The sequence below is a fragment of the Lynx rufus genome, unplaced genomic scaffold (assembly GCF_022079265.1).
Source record: "Lynx rufus isolate CCGP_SWC_20201006 ecotype Redwood Valley unplaced genomic scaffold, mLynRuf1.p SCAF_4, whole genome shotgun sequence".
NCBI classification, from domain to species: domain Eukaryota; kingdom Metazoa; phylum Chordata; class Mammalia; order Carnivora; family Felidae; genus Lynx; species Lynx rufus.
The window spans coordinates 126,974,198-127,000,407 of record NW_025814856.1 but is presented as its reverse complement, the minus strand read 5'-3'; the positions used below and the strand labels follow the sequence as shown (position 1 = coordinate 127,000,407).

The window sequence follows — 26,210 nt, the reverse complement described above, 5'->3', positions numbered from 1 at the left end:
TCTCCACTTTTAACAGTAACATATTCCTAGACACCAAAAGCTAGTCATGAAAGAAACATTCAAGTTGGATTATATATTGCTGCTTCAGTACAATAAAGCACAAAAGAAGTTAGGTGTAAACATTTATTAAGTCAATAATTAATTAATGACCCAAAAATAAATCATACACCTATAAAAAGTAGAAATCTGTTAATGAAAAGAAAACTTAATCACAATGTATCTTAACATAAAAGGGACCCACAAAAAGTATTTCCAACTTATTCACTCATATATCAATCAGCCTAAGTGTAAGGGGTACCTTTCCGTAAACCATATTCCAAAAACATCCTAGGTAATGACTTTTTTATAGTACTTCTGATTGAGGTAGGAGGCAGGAATGGAGGAAGGTAGGACACAACTTCCACTAAGATTGACATATGCTCCTTTGACTGTCCATGTCAAGTTTGGTATAACACACCAAATATATAGTTAATTTTTACGAAAATATAAATAACTTCAAGATATACATAATACAAGGTTAAATAAATTAAAAATAATACTATAATTATCCATGAATACAGCACAAGTTAAAGAATCTAGCAGTTAGCTTAATAGGCACCTTTAGCCTAAATAACTGATGTCAAAATATTAACCTTACTGTTTCTGTCTAGGTTGATAGTTTTATAATGACTCTCAAGAAAGGTAAGATTCATTCTGGTTGTTGGGGCTTACAACAATGAGGGGATGTCATATGAATGAAGGGATGTCATTTTTTTCTAGATGTAAAAATTACAGAAATTTCTAAGACGAAGGAAAAAAAATTGTAGGTTCTTCATAACCGCTTCTTTCTTTTTTTAAATTTTTTTTTCAACGTTTATTTATTTTTGGGACAGAGAGAGAGAGAGCATGAACGGGGGAGGGGCAGAGAGAGAGGGAGACACAGAATCGGAAACAGGCTCCAGGCTCTGAGCCATCAGCCCAGAGCCTGATGCGGGGCTCGAACTCACGGACTGCGAGATCGTGACCTGGCTGAAGTCGGACGCTTAACCAACTGCGCCACCCAGGCGCCCCGATAACCGCTTCTTTCTTAACTCATATACTGAATAAAGGAGTAAAGACTCGAATAAAACCCAAGCACATGAGGAAAATTGGAAATATCTAGGCCTTGTAGACACTGCTGCCCTAGAGCTACCTGAATTGCCCAGCGATGGTCAACTCCACTGTGTTCTCTGACATTGCGATGGACAGCGAACCCTTGGGCTGCCATCTCTTTCGAGCTGCTTGCAGATAAAGTACCAAAGACAGCAGAGAACTTACATGCTCTGAGCACTGGAGAGAAAGGATTTGGTTATAAAGGTCCCTGCTTTCACAGAATTATTCTAGGATGTATGTGCCAGGATGGTGACTTTCTATGCCATAATGGCACCGGTGGCAAGTCCATCTAGGGGGAGAAATTTGATGATGAAAATTTCACCTTGAAGCACATGGGTCCTGGCATCTTATCCATGGCAAGTGCTAGACCCAATGCAAACGCTTCCCAGTTTTTCATCTGCACTGCCAATACTGAGTAGTTGGATGGCAAGCATGTTGGATAGCAAGTGGTTGGATGGCAAGCCTTTGGCAAGGTGAAAGAGGATATGAATGTTGTGGAAGCCATGAAACCCTTTGGGTCCACGAATGACAAGACCAGCAAGATCACCACTGCTGACTATGGAAAATCTAATAAACTTATGTTTTATTAAGAATATATATATATATATATATATATATATATATTAAACACTTTTCTTATTTAGAAGCATAAATGAGAAATGAGTACTTGTATAAATATTTTGGGATGTTAAATGTAAAAGTACACTATATTAAAAAATTAACACTGCACTGACTAAAACTATGTTTAGACTTTATTTATTTATTTATTTAGTTAGTTAGTTAGTTAGTTTGTTTGTTTGTTTGGTGGTAAGGGGTAGAGGAACAAGAGGAAGTAGGACAAAATGAAAGTAAAGATGAAGGGGGAAAAAAGCCTGAAAGGCAACACATCAAAATGTTAATAGTGGTTGCAGTTAAGATTTTTTTCTTAGCTTTCTACATTTCTCTGTGCTTTAAATTTCCTTCACTAACTTTATTTTACTTTTATAATTTAAAAAGCATTCTTGACTGGCATCAGCAAAACGACTAAGCAGTTCCAAACCCTCACAGAAACTGGATTAATTAATCCTACAGGAGCTCTGGAAAAAGTCAAAGATTTACGGCAACCAAGGAAATAAATGCCCAGTCGATACAATGCCATGAATAGTAAAGTTCATGTCATTTTCATTTGTTATTGCTTTTTTATCTATATGGTACGTCTGGGTCTCAAGGAGATAGCAGCACAGTTCGACATCCTTCCCTCAAACCAGAAGGCATAGAACCAACTTTACTTAAAACATTCTAACCTCTCTAGGGTCTGCCAGAGGGTCTGGTCCCTGTCTTATCTAATTGCAATTTTAGGTGGAAGAAGCACTGGACTCCAATGCTGAAAGTTGAAAGGGGACTACAAACCCATGGGTACCTAGAGCAGAAAATTATAGGTGTACAGATAGACTACTTAAGGCCCTGAGGATCTGCTAGAGTGAGACACTTTGGACAATTAAGAAGTTAAAAGCAGCCATGTACACAGAGGGAATTGAGAAACCACAAATAGGTCCAGGCCAAACTTTAAGTGAAAGCTGATCTCTAGGCTCAGAACATGCCCAGCTAATCATCAGATGAATGCCCTGACATATAGCCAGTCTGCAAAGACTGGGAAGGTGACTGTTTCTCCAAATGCACATTTTCAACAACAAAAATCACAAGGCATGCAAAGAAGAAGAAAAAACAAAGCCCAGAGAAAGGAACAAAACAAATTCCCAGGAACCGTGCCCGAAGCAGCACAAATATTGGCTTTACTTAGATGAGGACTTTAAAAATCAAGAAATTGTAAAAAGGAACCGAACAAAAATTCTGGAGCTGAAAAATACAATAATTGAATTGAGAAATTCACTAATGAGGTTCCATAGCAGAATTAAGCAGGCTGAAGAAAGAATCTGAAAACTTTAAGACAGGACAAATAAAATGACTGAGTCTAAGGAAAAGAAAGAAAAAAGAAGTAAACACAGCTTAAAGGATTCATGGGACACGATCTATGGACCAGTCATGGGAGTTTCAGGAAAAAGAACGAGGGGTGCCAGGGTGGCTCTCTTGGTTAAGCATCTGACTTCAGCTGAGGTCATGATCTCACAGTTCTTGAGTTTGAACCCTGCATCAGGATCTGTCAGTGCAGAGCGTGCTTCGGATCCTCTCTCCCCCACCTCTCTCTCTGACCCTCCCCTGCTTATGCTCTCTCTTTCTCTCAAAAATAAACATTAAAAAAAGAAAGAATGAGAAAAGATCAGAGATAATGGAGGGGAAAAAAAAAACAAAAATTTTTCCAAATTTGATGAAAGGCATAAAACTACAAATCCAAGAATCTCAACAAACTCACAGCAGGATAAGCACATGATGACCAACGCTGAGACAAACTGATGAAAGCCAAAGACAGAGAATCCTAAAAACAGCAAGAGAGGAGCAACATAACACATAGAAGGAACCCCCAGTAAGATTTTAGCCAATTTCTCAGTAGAAAACTCGAAGGCCTGATGGCAGTGTGATAATACAACTGTCAATTGAGAATTCTGTATCTGGCAAAACTGTGCTTAGAAACTGAAGAGGGGCACACCTGGGTGGCTCAGTTGGTTGAGCAACCAACTTCAGCGTAGGTCATGATCCTGCAGTTTGTGAGTTCAAGCCCCGCGTCAGGCTCTGTGCTGACAGCTCAGAGCCTGGAGCCTGCTTCGGATTCTATGTCTCCCCCTCTCTCTACCCCTCCCCTGCTCACGCTCTGTGTCTCTCTGTCTCTCAATAATAAAGGTTAAAAAAAATAAAAAAAAAAAAGAAATTGAAGTAGAAAGTAAAATATTCCCAGATAAACAAAAACTAAGGAAACTCATTAATTTCACACTCTATAAGAAATGCAGAAGGGAGTCCTTCAGGTAAAAAGGAAAGGACCCTAGACAGTAACTCAGAGCCAAATGAAGATATAAAAATCTCCAGTAAAGGTAAATGCATGATCAAATATACAAACCAGTATTAATCATAATTTTGGTTTGTAATTCCATTTCATTTTATGTAACATTTAAGAGACAAATGAATAAAAAATAATTGTAAATCTATGGTAATGAGTACACAATGTTTAAAGACATAGTTTGTGACATCAATAATAAAGAGTGGGAGAAGGGCTATCTACGAGTAGTTTAAGTATACAAATAAAATTAAGTTGGTATAAATTCATATTAAATTATTATACCAGGATGCTATATATAATCTCTATAGCCACAAGGGAAATATCTATAGAATATACAAAAAAAAAAAAAAAAAGGAAATGAGAAAGAATTTATGTGGCACTACAAAAAAATCCACTGAACACAAAAGAAGGTAGTAAATGAGGAAATGAATATACAAAAGCTGTAAGACAGAAAAAAAACAATAAAATGACAAAAGTTCAGTTCTTCATTATCAGTAGTTACTTAACAAGTGGATTAAACTCTCCAAAGGCATACTGCCAAAATTGCTTAAAAAACATGATTGAACAATATGCTACCTGTAAGATACACACATGCACAGGTGAAAGTAAAAGTTTAATAAATATATTCTGTGTAAGCAGTAACCAAAAAGTGAGGTGACTATACTCATATCAGACAAAACAGACTTAAGTCAAAAAATGTTACAAAAAGAAAGGATATTATACATTGATAAAAAGGTAAACTCACAAAGTCAACATTAGAATTATAAACATATATACACCAAACACCAAAATATATGAAGCAAACACTGACAAAATTGAAAGGGAAAACAGTTTACAATACTAGTTGGAGACTTCAATACTTCACTTTCAGTAATGGATAGAAGGACCAGACAGGGGTGCCTGGGTGGCTCAGACAGTTAAGGGTCCAACTTTGGCTCAGCTTATGATCTCACAGTTCGTGGGTTCGAGCCCCATGTCAGGCTCTGTGCTGACAGCTCGGAGCCTGGAACCTGCTTTGGATTCTGTGTCTCCCTCTCTCTGTCCTTCCCCTCCTCCTCTGTGTCTCTCTCTCTCTCAAAAATAAACATAAAGAAAAAAAAAAAGGACAAGACAGAAGATAAACAAATAAACAGAGGATTTGAGCAACGCTGTAAAACAAACGGACCTGAAAAACATAGACAAAACATCACCCCCAACATCAGAACACACATTTTCCTCAAGTGCACATGAAACATGCTCCAAGACTGAACATAAAACCAAACAAGTCTTAATACATTTAAAAAGACTACACTCATACAAAGTATCTTTGCCCATCACAATGGAATGAAACTAGAAATCAAAAACAGAAGGAAAATGGAAAAATTAACAAATAGGTGAAAATTAAACAACACTCAAACTAATGGATCATAATAGAAATCACAAGGGAAATTGGAAAATACTATGAAACAAAAGAAAAGTAAAAAAAATACCAAAACTTAAGATACAGAAAAAATCAGTGCTAAGGAGAATTTATAACTGTAAACACACAAAAATAGATTTGAAATTAACAGTCAAATAAATCAAATCAAATAAATAATAGAAATACAGAGAAAACTCAACAAACCCAAAAGTTGGTTCTTGGTAAAGATCAACAAAATTAACAAAGCTTTAGCTGGACTGATTGAAAATAAATGAAAGACAACGCAAGTTACCAAAATCAGAAAAGGAAGTGTGGTTTACAAAATAAAAAGGATTATAAGAATACTATGGTGTGCCTGGGTGGCTCAGTCGGTTGAGCGTCTGATTTCGGCTCAGGTCATGATCTCATGGTTCGTAGGTTTGAGCCCCGCATTGGGCTCTGTGCTGACAGCTCAGAGCCTGAAGTCTGCTTAGCATTCTGTGTCTCCCTCTCTCTCTGCCCCTCCTCTGCTCATGCTCTTTCTCTCTCACAAAAATAAACATTTAAAAAAATTAAAAAAAAAAAAAGAATACTATGAACAACTGTATGCCAAAAAACTAGATAACCTAGATGAAATACACAGATTAGAAATATACAACCAAGGGGCGCCTGGGTGGCGCAGTCGGTTGAGCGTCCGACTTCAGCCAGGTCGCGATCTCGCGGTCCGTGAGTTCGAGCCCCGCGTCGGGCTCTGGGCTGATGGCTCAGAGCCTGGAGCCTGTTTCCGATTCTGTGTCTCCCTCTCTCTCTGCCCCTCCCCCGTTCATGCTCTGTCTCTCTCTGTCCCAAAAATAAATAAACGTTGAAAAAAAAAATTAAAAAAAAAATATATACAACCAAGACTAACTCATAAAGAAACAGAAAATCTGAACAGACCTATAACCAGTAAACTGAATCAGTAATCAAAAACCTCCCTCAAAAAGAAAAGCCCTTACACCAAATGGCATCATTAGTGAACCCTATAACACGTTTATATCAGAAGTAACACCAATCATCCTCACACTCTCCCAAAAAACTGAAGAGAGAACATTTACAAACTCATTCTATTTGGCCAGTATTACCCTGATACCAAAGCTGGACAAACACACAAGACATTGGATTTGGCAATGATTTTTTGAACCTTTCCTTGAATCAAGACATGCAACAAAAGAAAAACAAACTGACCATCAAAATTTAAACCTCTGTGCATCAAAGGGAACTATCAGATAAGCCATAGGAAATATTTGCATATTATAAGTGTGATAAGGGATTAATATTCCCAGTACATAAAACTCCCACAATTCAAAAACAAAAAAAAAAAATCCAATTTTAAAATGGGCAAAGGTCTTGACTAGACATTTCTCCAAAGACAATATACTAAAGGCCAATAAACACATTAAGAGATGCTCAACATTACTAGTCATCAGGGAAATGGAAATCAAAACCACAATAGTATCATTTCACGTCCATTACAATGGCTATTAACAAAAAACAAAAGAAAAACAAAAACAACACAAAAAACAGAAAAAAAGTATTAGTGAGGATGTACAAATTGAAGCCCCTAAGGCATTCTGGTGAGAATGCTAAATGGCACAGCCAATGTGGAAAATGGTATGATAATCCATCAAAAATTTAAACATATGATTACCATATGACCCAACAATTCTACTTCTATTATATATCCAGAATAACTGAAAGCAGAGAACTGAACATTTGTACACCAATGTGCACCGTTAATTATTCACAATAATCAAAAAGTGGAAACCCAAATGTCCATCAATGGATAAGTGGATAAACAAAGTATATATATGTATACAATGAAATATTATTTGCCCTTAAAAAGGAATGAAATTCTGATATATACTACAACACGGATAAACATTGAACACATCATAGTAAGAGAAATCGGTGAGACACAAATGGATAACTATTTTATGACTCCACTTACATGAGGTGGTAAAACAGTCAAATTCAAGAGACAGAAAGTAGAATAGTGGTTAGTGGGGACTAGGAAGAATGAAGAGTTCTTATTTAATGCATGTGGAGTTTCAGTTTGGGCTGATGAAAAAGTTCTAGAGATCAACAGTCATTGGTGATAGCTGCGCAACAGTGTGAAAGAACTTAATGCCACTAACAGTAGCATGGGGTCAATGGCATGAGTTAATAATTGTTGAAGTTCCACTTCCATGTTTCGAGTTTTTAATATTAAGAGTAATACATGCATGTGTACATATATGTATGTGTTAGGTATACACATATGTGTATATATACTTTTTAATCTATTTTATAGTTCAACTATTACATTTTAATATTTATTTTTGATAGAGAGAGTCAAGTGGGGAAGGGGCAGAGAGAGGGGGAGACACACAATCCGAAGCAGGCTCCAGGCCAGAGCCCAACACAGGGCTCAAACTCAAGACCTGCGAGATCATGACCTGAGCCAAAGTCGGATGCTTAACCTACTGAGTCACCCAGGCGCCCCTCAACTATTACATTAAAAAAAAATTTTTTTTAATGTTTTTATTTATTTTTGAGACAGAGAGAGAGAGCATGAGCAGGGGAGGGGCAGAGAATGAGGGAGACACAGAATCTGAAGCAGGCTCCAGGCTCTGAGCTGTCAGCACATAGCCTGACGCAGGGCTTGAACTCACGGACCATAAGATCATGACCTGAGCTGAAGTCGGACACTTAACCGACTGAGCCACCCAGGCGCACCTCAACTATTACATTTTAAATGCTCCTAATGTTTGTATAAATTCAACAATAAAAAGTAAATGTAGTTTTTCCTTAAATATCTTCCAAATAATTCCTGCAATTCTCAAAATATCCTGTTATCAGTTCAATGTGTATTTTCCATGCTTTCTCTTTCACATGGGTAAACATGAATGTATATATATGAATGGGTTAAATACACAGATAAAAATTGACTCATTACATGCATATTATACTGTAATTTCCTTTAAAAAAATTTTTTTAATGTTTATTTATTTTTGAAGGAGACAGAGACAGACCGAGAGTGGGGGGTGGGGGCTAGACAGAGACAAACACAGAATCTGAAGCAGGCTCCAGGTTCTGAGCTTTCAGAACAGAGCCCGATGCGGGGCTCACTCACGAGCTATGAGATCATGACCCAAGCTGAAGTCTAATGCTTAACTGACTGAGCCACCCGGGCGCCCCTGTATTTTCCTTTTTAAAAATGTAACATATCATGGCCATACTTTTCAATCAAAACATGTTGAGCTACCTTAACTTAGTAAGTGTCCAATACTCCACACTATAGCCATAATTTATTCATCCCTTCCTTTTAATGCACATGCAAGATCGTTTTTTTTGTTCCTATAAATAATGCTATAAAAATAAGTATCTATATATATCTTTAAGTACTGTTAACTTGCAAATTATATCTTTGTATACTGCTATTTCTATTTGTCACATAAACTCCCAGAAATTAGATTTTGGATTCAAAGAATATGTATATTTTCAATTCTGATAAACAGGATACTTTCTCCAAAAAGTTGTACCAGTTAAAGCTGAAGAAAACTCCTAAGATTCATGAAGAATTGCATGATACTGTGTATGAGGATCCTTTGAGTGCACTAAATTTAAATTATGAACACAAAGGAAAAAAGTTATAAAGATGATTGAAAAAAAAATTGGGGGACATGTTTTAGAAAAAGAGAAAGAATGTAGGATAAACATAAAGAAGAAACAGCATTCTCAAATGCAGGGCATCAAAGATTCTGGCAATATTGTTGTGTCCAGTACCTAGAAATGTAAAAATATGAAAGCCTACGAAAGAGTAAGAATAAGTCCTCTGATCCTTAGAAAAAAATGGGGTGGGTTTTTTTTTTTAATATATAGTAAATGAGTTAGTATATCTCAATTTCCCCCATTCAGTTTACATTATCTTTCCTTAAGGCAGTCTTCTTTATTGTACTTGCCAAACAACTTTTTGAGATAGTTATTTACCATTGAGGAAAACGACCTCAGAGATATTAAGTGACTTGCCTAAGATAATGAAACATTTGGGTATTATGACTTAGACTAAAGTTCACCCAACCTTTCTTCCAAGTCCCCCCACAGTAATAAAGCTGGCTTAAGTATCTGGGGAAAGAAATCTATCTACAAACAGATATTCACAGAAAAGTGGTTTTAATTCCAAACATTTTTACCTAGTGATTAAGGTACAGAAGTTCCCCAGGGTTTAAATTAAGATAAACTTCAAAAAACTTTAGAAATATACAGGTTTAAAAAAAATCCTAAATTTTCCACTTAATGGATGTGCATGCAACATTTACCCCTGTAGGCAATCTCTTGGCTAAGTATGCTTATCAGCCAAATGAAGAGAACGCTACTTATTGAGAATAAGGACTAAAAGAAATACAAATAAGCATCTAGTATACATTTTTTCATACAGTAATACTCAGGTTTTAAATTCAGAAAACTTCCCATCAAAGTCCAAATCGAGGTTTTATCCCTCTTCTTCACAAACATGATTTGTCAATAAAACTAATTCCCTCAGAAATGGCTACTTTAAAATATATGATCACACACCAAAAAAATCAAATTTGAAATTGTTTCATTAATACCAAGTGAAACCAACTTTTAAGTTTCTATAATTGTTAACATTTCTATTTTAGGCTGCTTACTTCCCATGTGGATCTTTATTACCATAATTACCTTGGAAAGGAATTTGATCAATTTCCTCAGCTAAGTTTAAGAAGAAGGTGGGTGTAAATTTCATATTTGGTAATTATATGGTCATAGCTGATTTAATACCCATAAGTTTCTTTCCTCTTTTACCATCACAAGGAAAAAACTTGAATGATACAGTAATTAAATTCGTATCTCTTATATTTACAGGCTTGCCTTCAACCCTTCAACAAATGCTCACAGGAAGTTATTTCATAGTCGGTAAATAAAATATACAATGAAAATACATAATAAGTTGAGTATGTATTTGATTCTAGAGAAGTTAGGCTCACGATTTTCCTATTAAAGGGCAAGACTAGTTGCTTTTTGTTTTTTGAGCAATTCTCGTTTTGGGAACAATGATCAAGATTGCTTCCTTAATTCTAAATAGTATGTATCTTACACTACTATAAAACTTCAACATACTGTCTGTTTTTTTTGTACTCACCAAAAAAATCAGAAAATACCTAACTATACTTTCACTTATGATTTTTCCCTCAGTGAATTTTTTTCTCTATCTTCATTGAAAACTCTCATCACTGACTACATGAAGTAGTCGTAGCTTGTATACCCTAAAACTAAAACTTAGCTTTGGTCAATTATCGGGCAGGAGGTAACTTCCATCCATTCCTAGACAACTCATATTGAAATTAAACCTCAATTCTTATGTCGTATCCCTGAAGGCTGGTTATAATATCAAAAGACAGGTAAACATTTCAGGAAACTTTACCAAGAGTTACAGAGTAAACAAATAATATAGAGTATCACTTGGTCAAGGAAAAGATTTTCAGAATCCAGTTCAACACTGTTCAGATATAACTGGTGTTTCTCTAGCTCTCATCTCCACATTTATGCTTGTAGTTGTTTCTAAGTTGTTTAGACTTGTTTCCAAGCTGTTCTAAAAAAAATTATTTTTAAAAAACTGCTCAATTTCTTCAATCCTGACATACACATTTCCCTCATCGACATTTCTAAAAAGGAACAACTCTCATAGTCAAAATGTTTATTTCCTGTCCTATTTATTTTTTCAGCATCTTTTTTTTTAAATCATTTCATTTTTTCCTCATGATAAGTGTACTCTTTAATCCACATCCCTTATTTCCCCCATCCCCTCATCCGCCTCCCCTCTGGTAATAATGTTTGTTCTTTACAGTTAATAGTCTATTTCTTGATTTATCTTTTTTACCTTTGCTCATTTGTTTTGCTTCTTAAATTCCACATGTGAATAAGACCATATGGTATTTGTCTTTATCTGACTTATTTCACTTAGCATTATATGTTCTAGTTTTAGCCATGTTGTTGCAAATGTCAAGGTTTCATTCTTTTTTATGGCTGAATAATATTCCAGAGTGTGTGTGACACACATGGATAAAGAAGTGTGCTGTGTATAGATCTGTGTGTATACACACACACACACACACACACACACACACACATATATACATTTACATATACAGATAAAGATGTGTGTGTGTGTGTGCATACATACACAACACACTTCTTTATCCATTCATCTACAATCCATGGCAATTGTAAGTAACGCTGCTGTAAATGTAGGGGTGCACATATCTCTTTGAATTTGTGTTTTCATATTTTTTAGGTAAATACCCAATGTACAATTACTGGACTGTAGGGTAGTCCTATTTTTAACTTTCTGAGGAACCTCCACACTGTCTTCCACAGTGGCATCACCAGTGTGCATTCCCACCAACAGCGCATGAGGATTCCTTTTTCTCCACATCCTCACCAACAGTAGTTGTTTCTTGTGTTTCTGAGTTTAGCCATTCTGACAAGTGTGGTGATATCTCATTGTGGCTTTGATTTGTATTTCCCTGATGATGACGCTGAGCATCTTTTCATGTGTCTACTGGCCATGTGGATGTCCTCTTTGGAGAAATGTCTGTTCATGTCTTCTGCTCATTTTTAATCACATTACTTTTTTGGGTATTGAGTTCTATTAGTTCTTTATATATTTTGGACACTAACCCTTTACTGAATATGTCATTTGCAAGTATCTTCTCCCATGCAGCAGGCTGCCTTTTAATTTTGTTGACTATTTCCTTCACTCTACAGGAACTTTTTATTTGCATATAGTTTATTTTTGTTTTTGTTTCCCTTGCTTCAGGAGACACGTCTAGAAAAATATTGCTACAACCGATGTAAGTGATTACTGCCCACGATCCCTTCAAGGATTTTTATGGTTTCAGGTCTCACGTTTAGGTCTTTAATCCATTTTGAGTATATTTTTGTATATGCTGAAAGAAAGTAGTCCAGTTTCATTCTTTTGCCATCTAGCTGTCCATTTTTCCCAACATCATTTATTGAAAAGACTTTTTCCCATTGTATACTGATTCCTCCACTGTCAAAGATTAATTAACCAAATAATTGGAGGTTTATTCCTGGATTTTCTATTTCACTGATCTATGTGTCTTTTTTATTATAGTAGCATCCTGTTTTAATTACTACCACTTTGAAATAGAGCTTGTAATCTGGAATTGTGATACCTCCAGTTTTTTTTCTTTTTCAAGACTGCTTTCGCTACTCAAGGTCTTATGGGGTTTCATACAAATTTTAGGATTTTTTGTTCTAATTCTATAAAAAATGCTGATATTCGGGGCGCCTGGGTGGCGCAGTCGGTTAAGCGTCCGACTTCAGCCAGGTCACGATCTCGCGGTCCGGGAGTTCGAGCCCCGCGTCAGGCTCTGGGCTGATGGCTCGGAGCCTGGAGCCTGTTTCCGATTCTATGTCTCCCTCTCTCTCTGCCCCTCCCCCGTTCATGCTCTGTCTCTCTCTGTCCCAAAAATAAATAAAAACGTTGAAAAAAAAAATGCTGATATTCTGATAAGGACTGCATTAAATCTGTATACTGTTTTGGGCAGTATAGAAATTTTAACAATATTTGTTCTACCAGCTCATGAGCATGGAATATCTTTCAATTTCTTTGCGATGTCTTAAATTTCTTTCATCAGTGTTTGAGTTTCCAGAGTACAGGTTTTTTCACCTCTTTGGTTAAGTTTATTCCTAGAGAGGCGCCTGGGTGGCTCAGTCGGTAAGTGTCCAAATTCAGCTCAGGTCATGATCTCATGGTTCGTGAGTTCAAGTCCCGCAATCGGGCTCTGTGCTGACAGCTCAGAGCCTGGAGCCTGTTTCTAATTCTGTGTCTCCCTCTCTCTCTGCCCCTCTCCTGTTCATGCTCTCTCTCAAAAATAAACGAACATTAAAAAAATTTTTTTAAAGAATTCGGTATTAGGTAATGTGTTCAACAGAGAATGAGACAACCAGATGAAGGAGTGTAAAGGTTGGTGGGGTAGCTGAGAGAGGTATGAGAACCTAAAGGGGAATACAGGAGAGAACCCAATACTGTGAAAAAGGAAGACTAAATGTTAGGTATGAAGGCCTTAATCCCTACAACTTCGTAAAGAAAGGAGGCAATGCTCTCACTGGTGATCTAGAAGGGAACCTCAGACATGTGTTGTGTGTTGTGGACCCAGGCTTTCTTTCCCTCATACTAGTATTTTCTACTTTCAAATCTTTCTAAAACAAATATGTATTTTTTCCTCATTGTGAATAACCAAAAAGCATACTGTAAAATAGGTAAAATTACAGAGAAACAAAATTCTAACAAGTTAAATTTGAGTCACCTAAAAATGAGGTATGTTACCATTTTGCTCTCAGATGTTTAAACATCCTCATCATGCACAAGGTCACAATCAATAATTCACAAGTAGGGTCCCATGTAGACAAGAAATCCATAACCATTTGACTAACAATGATTTCTTCCAATAATAATTTTTCTTTTACTTGCCCTGATAGACTTTAAGATCATATTGAAAACTGAAAACAATGTCAAATTCTGAATATATAATATCCTCAGAGCAATGTGAAATATTACATACTGTTTGCATGAAATACAATTCTATAAATATTATTAATCACCTACTATGTACCAGGCACAAGGGATTAAAAGGGCAAAATAAGACAGAACTCCAAATCTCACTGAACTTACAGACTAGCAGGGAAGACAAACAAGTAAGTAAATGCTATGAGCTCTATATTTAGGTATGTTTAGGATGGTAGAAAACACAGAAGAGTGACTTCTAAATCCGATGAGAGTTAAAGAAGGTTTCCAGAAAGAGGTGACAACAAAGCTGGATCTTGAAGGATAAATAAAACCTAGCAAAATAAAGGTACAGAAACAGAAGAAATCATAGAAAACAGAAGTTTGAGTCAATGCACTTTATCTGGGTAAAACACCTGTTTGGGCTTCAGCCCTACAGCCACTAAATCAGTCTCCAGGGCTAAGGCTTGGGAGCCACAAGTGATTCTGCTTTGCTGCCAGTGGTAGAGAACCACTGGCCTGCATACTGAGAGAGGAAGGCTTAAAAAAAGGGGATGGGGGGGAATTTAAGAGGAGGGAAGGGAAAAGTGAGAAGGAAAACTCTTAAGATAACTTTCAGAATTTTGGACAACTAGCAAAAGCATATTATAGTGGTTATTAGTGCAGCATTTAACTTCAGGCTTTCCGGATGAGAACCTTACCTTTACAGCATGATTACAGTGAGCGAGCAAGATATTTGAATTATTTTCTCTCATCTCAACTTAACATAATACATGAACTGTGAGAAATAAACTAGGTAAGACGTGTGAAACCTAAGCACAGTTCTACCAGTGTACACAGTAAGTACTCAATAAAAAGTACTTTTTCTCTGATATCATTTAATGAGATTAAAAATACAGGAAAATGTGAGAAGAAACAGGATGAATTAAGATAAGGACATTCTGAATTTAAGACCCGTTTCAAATTAAAAGTCAAAGATTTTACAAGAATACAGAATTAGAAGAATTAAAAGTCACTTAACAGCTTCAAATTACATCTTAAGGGTTTTAAAAGCCAACTTTAAAAGATGGGTATAAATCTTAAAAAGGCATGGATGACTTTAGAAAAACAGATACAAATTTATATACAAGTACTATTTTCCCTAAAGTGAGGAGAATCTGAATTTAAGACAGTTTTGAACATGGCTCCAGAGTCTGAGTCATGTGGTAGGTAGTAGCTTCTTGGAATGTTCTCTATGGGTAGTGCACTCCTCTTGTTCTTCACTTGTTCCTCCTAGCTGACATGTAAAGACGCTCAGAGCTGAATTAACCACCTTAGACTAATGAAGTATCTTGGGAAGAGAGAACATGCCAGCGAAGCAACAAACAAGGAAGTACCTAGGAACTGAGAACTTAAAGCGGAGCTATCACTTCAGTCTATTCAACTCTGGATTTTAAAATAGAAGCAGACAAAATTTCTATCTTGTTCATACACTGGTATTTTAAAGTTCCATGATTTATAGTCAAATTTAATCCAAATAACAATATTAACAAGATAAGCAAATATAACAACGAAAACCTAAAAGTCTCATTTCAGTAAGACAAAGAATTAAAAACACAAACTAGACAATATTAAAAAATACATTTTATGAATATTAATGCAACAAATAACATGTCATCAAAATATATATTATCATATATTAATCCAAGGAGACAACTGGGAATTCAGTGTTAAGTTTTTGCTGTGTTTCCCTAGATTGTACTAACTGTATCTCTCATTTACAAACTTTGATTTATTTGAAAGTTTCATATGAGGACAAGAATAAAAATAGCAACAAAACTTTTAAAAATGCATAAGGCATAACTTAGAAACAACGAGTTAACAGAATTTCCACAGTGAAAGACTAATAGACCACTCAGATACCAACAAACCAAGTGGTTTAAAAAATGGAAATGATCTGAATTAATACGCTTGATTCTCAGAAATAAATATAAAATTCCTACCCAGAGAATGAACATATTTTCCAGTTACCAACAGATTACTGACACAATCTGATCATATATTTGGCTACAAAGAAAATCAATCAATACTGAAAAATACAGAAATCTACAACATATTCTCTGACTACAATTCTGTTAATAGATATTAACAACAAAAGAATAACACAATCCGCCTGCCCATATAGATACAACATACTATCTTTCCTCAACTTCTCTTATCTGAAAAACCTCTCAAATACAAACAAAATGAGTACTACATATGAAAACCTAAGAGCTATGACTAAAGTGGTGTTCAGAGAAAAACTTGTGCTTAAATACACCTGAAGAAAACAGATTAACCTTCAGAGTGGCTCTTGGTGAAACTGTAAACCAGTATAGCTTTTCTGACAAATACATACCATGGAATACAATACCACTTAATTCCAAAGAATGAGGTAGCTCCTTATGTACTGACATAGATGTATGTATTAAGTGATAGGGAAAAAACATTCACAGAACAGCACATATAGTATGGTATCATTTATATAAAAAAAAATCTACATGGGAAATCATTGACATACATGAAATTACAGAAAAATGCCAGAAGACCTGTAACAACTGAATCATGTCACTAGAAAAGGGAATGGTACCAAAGGAGAAAGAAAAAGGAACTTCACTTTCTTATTAAATGTCTTTAGAATTTATAATTTTTAGAAAATACAGAACTTTTCTTTTTTGAGGAGGAATAGACATGTGATACATATGAGAATGGAGTACAAGGGTAAGGTTGGCAACAAAAGGACTCTACAGGGTCCTAGCATCAAAATAAATAAAAAGGGATGTTGAATGTAGTGAAGCGATGTCTGAGTTTGGACATTAAATTATTAATTCCTACTTACATTTAGTACAGCAATATTTACTTCCATGCCAAGATGTCAGATATCCTATAATCACAAGACAAATTATAACAGCCTTGTCCAAATATTCTCAAGGGTGACTTAGAACTACAATCAATCCTTGGGGCACCTGGCTGACTCAGTTGGTGAAGCGCATGACTCTTGATTTTGGGGTTGTGGGTCCTAGCCCCCCGCTGGTATAGAGATTATTTAAAAATAAAATCTTAAAAAAAAAAAAACAAAAAAACAAAGAAACTCTAATCAAATCTTGCTCATTGTGCTTTACTAAACGGAAAGCAGTAGTATCACCAATGCAAAATAATAGAGAGCTATAATTCGTCCCATCAACTCACTCTAACATAGAATTAGTGGAAACGACCTCAATCAAATTTATCACTGTATTATTTAGGAAACATTTAAGAATAACACAATTCAAAATTCTACATCCTATTTTAAGAAAGCAAATTATTCAATAAAATATAAACAGAATGCCTATCTGCAACATTTTATATTTCTTCATATTTTATATTTTTTCTTTAGATGTATAAAATGTATTAACATTTTTTATTTATTTATAACTAATATCTTAGATCTGTTAAGTGATCCAAATTAACAACTATTTTACATTTGTTTGACTTTGAAATGCACTATATATGTTCTGGAACAAAGTCATTATCTTTCCCTCATTTTACTGAACTTTAAAAACAAGTAACTGGATTTAAATTTTTTTCTGTCCTTGTTAAAACAAAATACTGCAATACTTACCATTAAAGATGTTAAATACTTTAAGAAAATTCTAAAATAAGAATAACTAACTAGAGTTCGTAATATCGTACCCATACTTTAACATCAGACACAGGTTAAAGTAACCTCTGTCCTCTTTGAAGTCTAGCCCATGAAAGCCATGCATATTCCATCATCATTCCAGAATATTCCACTTAAAGCCTAAGAATAAGACATTCATGAAATGTCTGTTCACAGGGTTTTGAAGAAAGTCACATCAATAATTATAATAGTTAAGGTCAGGTTCCCTTAGGTCCTTGTGATTATAAAGACCCTCAGAAGTCCTACAATAAAAGAGATGGTTTATCTTTGTTTTACTCAGCAGCTCCTCAACCTTGCAGCCTTAGATGGTTTCCCTCAACCTCCTAAAATATCTATTAACATCTAACACATGAACCATACTTTGAGATATTATACTGTGTAGTTCTTTGGTAAATTATTTTTCCTTAATCATAATATAATAATATAAATAATAGTATCGAGTTAGTTATAGTTAAGTAGAGCATACATAGTTTAAACCTTGAGGATTTTTCAATTGTATATAGCACATAAACATTAAGCAAAGATGCTCCTTAGTTTTATCAGTTAGAGGCTTGGAAAACACACTTCATTACACAAACTGTGTAATGAACACACATAATGTGGTTTTATTATCAACACCAATTTGCTAAATTACGAAGAGTCTCAGAACATTAGAACTGAAATAGTCCTTACAGATACAAATCAAACCATTTTAAACATTAGAAAATTAAGCCAAAGAGAAATTACCTGACTAATGCTAAGAGCGCAGTTAAGTGGCAGAGGAAGAACCAGAACATCTCTGTTGCAATCCCCAGCCCTGGGACTCTGTTCTTCGTGTCAATCTGCTTCTAAAAGAACTCTCTGAGATTCTCCATGGGACTCTCCCACTGGGGAGTTGCTTTCAAACTTATTTTACCATAGTTCACAGAAAACAAACAGACAAGCTTCCTCCAAACACACATTTTACATCAAAACCCAGTATACAGATCCACACAAGCATGTTTATCTGTATTTACAAATGTGTGTGCATATAAATTTAAAAGTTTCATGAAACAATATCTGTGTTAAGCAAAATGCACTCTATTTTCAAATCACTCCTATTTTTCATTTTTTAAAAAGGACTCACTAAATTGATGTTATAATCTAATTTGAAAAAACCTGTCAAGGAGGATTCAAAGCTTCATTCAGACTAGAATAATCTCATTCTCAACATCCTATAGCTTATCCATCCCAACAGCTATTTTTTGACGTACTATTACAACTGACAGAAAACACAGATATAAATAATTTCATTTTATGATTATTTATTGAACAGCTGCTAAATTTTAGAACTCGGGACATCTCTACAAAAATTTAATTGTGTTGAGAAATAAGTTATAGCTAAACAAAAAGTACAGTGGGTATACATAAGGAACACTTGGGTATAGCTTGAAGAATCAAGGAAGACTTCACAGAGCAAGCAACATTTCACTGAGACATGCACAGGTATTAACCAAGCAAACCAGTGAACATCTAAATAATGCTTAGATTTGGAGTGGCTTTTTAAAAAGGTGGAATCTCCAACCTCTGGTTTAGCATTTGGACAAAGAGAAAAGAAAGTATAGGAGAATAAATAAGTTTAGGAGTAAGGAGGATAAAATTATTATTAGAGAAATAAAACACATCTACTAAAAGCAAACACGCGGGGCGCCTGGGTGGCGCAGTCGGTTAAGCGTCCGACTTCAGCCAGGTCACGATCTCGCGGTCCGTGAGTTCGAGCCCCGCGTCAGGCTCTGGGCTGATGGCTCAGAGCCTGGAGCCTGTTTCCGATTCTGTGTCTCCCTCTCTCTCTGCCCCTCCCCCGTTCATGCTCTGTCTCTCTCTGTCCCCAAAATAAATAAACGTTGAAAAAAAAAAAATTAAAAAAAAAAAAAAAAAAAAAAGCAAACACGCAACTGAATACAGTTTTAACCGGAAAGGACACTATTTAAAAAAAAAACAAAAAACCAAAGAGCCTACACAGACTATTTCACAAGTATCAAGGTTTGTTTTTTTTTTCCCCTTAAAAAACTGAAACTGGAAGTCACAGGCAATAAATTATAGGCAGAGATTTATTAAAGGTGAGGACATGGAATGCCACTGAGCAAACACATAAAGAAAGAGCCTTTATTCCCTCACATTAAAGGATTGGCTAATGTTTTGTTAAAATAAAATGGCTATGGCATTATCATTTTTGACTCCCTGCTCTGACAGGCTTCATTAACTGAACAAGTACACTTGCTGTCAGATAAGAGGGATTTATTATTTTGCATCTTGCTGTAATAAACAAACAAATCTGGATCCTAACTCCTTCTCTGTCACCAGGAGCTTAATGACATAGACCATGTCTTACTCATCTCTAGATTTTCAGGGACTAGCATAGCACCTGGTACTTTGTAGGTGGTAATTAAATTGTACTGAATAAATGAATGGGGAATGCAAAAATCTAAAGTATGGTAGGAGAGGTAAGATACGCAAACAAATAAGCATAATACAAGGTAGAATTTGATCAAGACCATGAATGAGCTATCCAAGAATGATAAAATTTCAGAGAACTGAGAATCTCAGCAGCCTAGAAAAGAGATCACATTTCAATGAGGCTTTGAAAGATGGAGTAACATTTCAACTATCTGTAATATTTGTGAGTATAAGAAGACACTTTTATCATCTTGCAGCAGGGGCGCCTGAGTGGCTTAGTCGGTTAGGTGTCCGACTTTGGCTCAGGTCATGATCTCACGGTCCGTGAGTTCAAGCCCCGCATCGGGCTCTGTGCTGACAGCTCAGAGCCTGGAATCTGTTTCAGATTCTATGTCTCCCTCTCTCTCTCTGGTCCTCCCCCGTTCATGCTCTGTCTCAAAAATAAATAAATGTTAATAAATAAATAAATAAATATCACCTTGCAGCAACAGTGTGGGAAAGAAAGCAAAGTCCTTTTAAAATAAGATCTGTAACTCTTTTCAGAATGTCTAACTGTGCTGGAATTTAAACAAGGGGCTGTAAACATGTGTAGGGCTTTTCTATCTTATTCAGTGCTTGCCTACTCTCGATTATCCTGGGGTTTCAAATATTCAAATATAGTATGTGATCTCCATCAATATAATAAAATAATTTTATTAAGGTGTTTTAATAAAATTTATTTATTAGCACAGTACCTGACATTTCAAAAAATCTCAAATGTTATGCCATTAAGATATAGGTGTTAATTTCAGCTGCGGTGGAGATGAGCCAGTGTCAAACTGTATGTAGTTCTTAACCAAAAGGTACCAGTGTTATTTAAGGAGCTATTTCAAAACAGATGACTACACTCTACCCCAGAACTAAAGTCCAGAATATCCAGGTAACTATTTCCACATAGATTTTGGAGATGCTTCCCACAATGACTTCAAAGGTAGATGAAATTTAAAAACTCTAGTAGGTAGACGATGATATAGGGCAAAATGCCAGATTCACCAACATTTAAAGATGGTCAATGAAAAGGATGTTAAACAACCAGATAAATCAGGAGGCAGTATCACAAAAAAAAAAAAAAAAATGAGAAAGAACTGCAAGGAAAAAGTGGTAAACAATACCAAATAAGAGGTTTAAAAAAGAGGACCCACGGACAATGAGAAACACTCTTACTGACCTTTAATAAAAGCAGTTTTTATTAAAAAAAGAAAACAGGGGCGCCTGGGTGGCGCAGTCGGTTAAGCGTCCGACTTCAGCCAGGTCACGATCTCGCGGTCTGTGAGTTCGAGCCCCGCGTCGGGCTCTGGGCTGATGGCTCAGAGCCTGGAGCCTGTTTCCGATTCTGTGTCTCCCTCTCTCTCTGCCCCTCCCCCGTTCATGCTCTGTCTCTCTCTCTCCCAAAAATAAAAATAAACGTTGAAAACAAAAAAAAAAAAAAAAAGAAACCAAATGGAGAGGAGTCAAGTCATAGACAGGAAATTAATAAGTACAGATTTATTCTTACTTTACATCTGGCTGAAAAATAAAGAGAAGATATCACCCATAAGAAAAGTAAAATTATGTTATGAAGGGAGGGTGCTATTCTTAGTTTTGCTTTTTAATATGCTTATCTCTGAAGATTTAATCTATCAAGAACAGTCTAGACTACACTAGATACTGATTATTTCCAAGATATTCCATTATTATGTGATCTGGGATTTGCTTAAGACTATTTCGTCTCCTCAAAATGATGCACATGATAATCTTAAAATGCAAGCTAAACAGGTTCCCTAAGACCTAGCTCTACAATTATCCAAACAAGGTTTACTTATTTTAATTATAGTAACTGACCACCAGCTCTAAAAGCTAAGTAATAATTCTGCTATGTAGCTAATAGCAAACATTCCAACAAGCCACTCAATAATTACCTCGTTCACAGAGTCAAAAAACTTACACTTGCTATGTGTCTAAAATAAAGGTGGGAGGCCTTAAGGAGGATGTTTATGATATTTCTTGCTATATTCAGAGATTAAAGTATCCTTTACACAGTCAAATGGTTAACTACCTTTTTTTTTTTATCTCCATATTACAAAAAAATCTAAATGGCCTACTTGGAATTTTTTTTCATGATTATTTCAAAAATGGATTACCACATATTTTTTGGTTAAAATATATTGTCTTTACTCAGGCTAGGGTCTGTAACCTTTCCCAGATTATACATCAAGCTTCTAGGAGTTCTGCTAAACTGAAAAAGAGCTGAAATTGACAGCGTTTATAAGCTCTCTCTGCTTGTTCCTCCAAATTCACATTATTACCTAAAATTCTAATGATCACTCAATAATACATTCCCTCTTAAAAACCAAGTACTCTTGGGACACCTGAGTGGCTCAGTCAGTTAAGCATTTGACTTTTGGTTTCGGCTCAGGTCATGATCTCATGGTCTGTGAGTTCGAGCCCCACATCAGCCTCTGCACTGACAGTGCAGAGCCCGCTTGACATTCCCTCTCCCCCTCCCTCCCTCTCTCTGTCCCTCCCCTACTCACTCTCTGTCTCTCTCTCAAAAATAAATAAACTAAAAAAAACTGCTATTAGTCCTTTATATCTTGGAGGGAAAATTAGACTTTTTCTCTAATTTCTAGCTGTGCCCAGCATTCACTAAGGAAATAAATGCTTTAATTTAGAAGGAAATCGGGGTAGTTTTGAAATGTGTGAATCAGAGAAAGTAAAGGTTTTGTGGCATTATCAGAGTGGAGTGCTCTATGAAACTACACGGTAGCTTAAGGCCAAATGCCACACTAGAGGGTAAGTAAAAGAAAAGACATCAGGAAAGGAAATAGGAACACACCAAAAAAAAAAAAAAAAAAAAAAAAGGAAATTTTCTTGGAGATCTAGTGGACAGAAGAGGTGAAACAAGGAGTTGACTTATTCTTGAGGTGGGATCACGTTCTACCAAGAGGTTCTAAAGGAGTAGCTTTCAAAGACAAAGTGGGGCAGACTTTAATCATTTGAGCTACATGACTGACATATTCTTTCAAGTTCTATAAATCTCATATACCAAAATTTATACCCTCAGCACCAGCGGTGGGTTGTGTGAATTACATTTGTGATTGTGTTAATCTGCCTCACCAATATTTCTTAAAACAAAACAAAAACATGTGCATGCATTCAAAGAAACTGTTAGTGGTGTGAATATTAATAGAGATAAAAAATTTCAAATCAATAATCAAGGGCCTGCAATTAAAATACAGAATCTTTGTCTAATACTAATTTAGCAACATAATTTTGCTTTATTTGGCATTTTAAAAAGATTTCTACTCAATTTTGGCAAGGATGAGATTAAATGAGCATTTGCACATCTGTGGTAACTGTGTAAGTTGGTACAACATTTTCAGTTCACATCCTTAACCATGTCATCTACTTCTAGAAATCAAACACACAAGGAAAAAAACACTGCAGTAATTGTTTTCACAGTAAAGATGTTGGGGGGGAGAGAAGGATATTTCAGGTACCATGAAACACAGGCTAAGTATACTATGATACACTCATAAAATTAATCAGCCATCAAGAATGTTTTTAACTTACCAATATCTTTATTTATTAGGTTTTAAATTGTATTTAAATTCTAGTTAGTTAACATATAGTGTAATACTAGTTTCAGAAATAGAATTTAGTGATTCGTCCCTTACACAGAACACCCAGTGCTCATCAAAACAAGTGCTCACTTAAACAATGCTTTAAGTATTAAGGAGGGCACTTGTGATGAGAATTAGTTTTTAAAAACCCATTTGACATAGAAAAATGCCTGCCTTGAGCATTAGGTGAAAAGAATACATAAAAATGAATATGCTACTACAGCTATCCATAAGAGGCACAGAAAATACACCAAAATTAGTTAATAGTGATTTCCTCTCCCTTTTTATTTTTTTTTTGAAGTCTTTTTAAAAAAAATTTAACACTTATTTATTTTTAAGAGACAGAGAGAGACAGAGCATGAGCAGGGGAGGGGCAGAGGAAGAGGGAGACACAGAATCCGAAGCAGGCTCCAGGCTCCGAGCTGTCAGCACAGAGCCCGACACAGGGCTCAAACTCACAAACCGTGAGATGATGCATGACCTGAGCCAAAGTCGGATCCTTAAACAACTGAGCCACCCAGGCGCCCCTTTTCTCCCTTTTTAAAATGTTCCACCTACTCCTCTGTATTACATTCCTAATGGAAAACTTTTGTAACAAGGAGCAGTTTTTATAGGAAGAATATTTCTAAACCATATATCTTAATATCTGTTACATTAAAGAACATGAGTTATCAAAATATATAACAATATTTCAAAGAAATATATAATTGAATGCCTTTCTCTGGACATTAAAGTAGACTTAGAGCAGTGCTCTTTTAAACTTTAGAATGGGGATTAACAGGCACTACTTGTCAAAATGCAGATTCCCATAGTTCCAGGAATGAGCATCTTAAATAGGAAGCCCAGATAATTTTGATTAAAGGAGTCAGGGAAACAGACTGAGAACAATCAAAATACAGTTCATTTAATTTCTTCATTTACTTGGACTTTTAGATGACTAAAATTTTATAATGTTTCTTCTTTAATCAAAATTATCTATAATGATGGCTTGAACCAGAAATACTACTGTTAACTGATGACATTAAATCTGATTAAAACATGATTCAACAAGAAAAGCAAACACCAACCTATATATTAAAAAAAAAACAAATTTAATTTTAAGACTCAAAATCTTAATGTCAACCTAAAAACAATCCCTAAGATGCTTTATACCAACCGACATTAAGAACCCGATACACTCCAGGGAAAATAAGATACTCAAAAGGTTTGCAAAGGACAGCATTAATCCTGCAGCAACTTATATAAAGCACCAAGTGTACCCTGAAGACTAATTGCTAATGTCACACAAGTAACTTGAGCAAAACACTTAAGCTTATCTTTACTGAAATGCACAGAACAGGCAAGCACAAAAATCTTATTTTGTTAACACGATTGCAAGCTACCTTGTTTAAAATGGGAAATGATAAGAGCAAATTCTCAACCATCTTTCAAATTAGCTAAATCTGACTGTTACCAGAAAAGAGCTTTGCTGCTATACTGAATTGCAGAGTAAAAAGCACAACATGTGTGCCCCGAATATTTATAATCAAAGGAGTTCAACCAGGGCAGAAGTTCAAAGTAAGAATTAATCAAGTATTTAACCACTTAGCTACCAACTTGTTCTCAACTACCCCTGATCTTTCTTTCCTCTTCACCCCAGACATTGGATCTTAAAACTAAATTCAACTGTAAAAATGCACTAATCATGTATGCTTAAAATTAACATTTTATTTATTTACAGATTTACTAGGCAAATTATATATACACTATACATACAAAGCACATTTACAAAACGAATTATCAAGCCCTCTGTGAAGTAGTTACACACAGACAGCATTATTGTCCAGCTGTCTCTACCACCATGTGAAATCCTCTGATTCTTAGGGGGTATGTCTCTCTCTTTTTTAATCTTAGCCCTATGGCGGCTGACTTGGAATAACCAGGTAAATGTTTGTTGTAAGGAAACTGAGATTCAAAATGATCTATCAAGGTCAGAAAGCTCATTTGTGGCTGAAATTAGTTTAAAACTAGGCTAAGTACCATATTCTTTTTAGTGTAACAGCTGCCGTACTAAGTACTATGAGATAGATTTACGTTAAATATAGAAAGCGAATTTTCATTGTACACTAAACATATAAATTAAAACCATAATTGTAACTAGCTAGCTCTTTTACAAAATTGCCAAAATAAATTATACATTTAATAGAGAGTTACTGATTTCAGAACTCTAACCTATCAGGAAAATAAGATGCTATCCCCATTAAACCCAGATCATTACTCCCCTGACTCTACATGGCACTTTAAATGTGTACTACTAAGACGTTTATTAAACTATAATTAGTAGTGTGCGTTTCCCTGGAAATTCCTTTGAGGGTTGAAGTGGTCATTTTTATTTATTTTTATTTATTTAGATTTTTAAAAATTTTTGTTTGTTTGTTTGAGAGAGTGTGTGTGTGCATGCAGGAAAGGCGGAGAGGGAGAGGGAGAAA

At 35.5% G+C, this 26,210-nt stretch overlaps 1 protein-coding gene and 1 pseudogene across 2 annotated transcripts in view; one reads left to right on the top strand and one right to left on the bottom strand.

Moving 5' to 3' along the window:
- The window catches only part of SEPTIN7 (septin 7), a 119,737-nt gene that overhangs the window by 50,484 nt on the left and 43,043 nt on the right, over positions 1 to 26,210 (bottom strand). The window lies entirely within an intron of this gene.
- On the top strand, positions 1,175 to 1,721 carry LOC124525044 (peptidyl-prolyl cis-trans isomerase A-like; annotated as a pseudogene).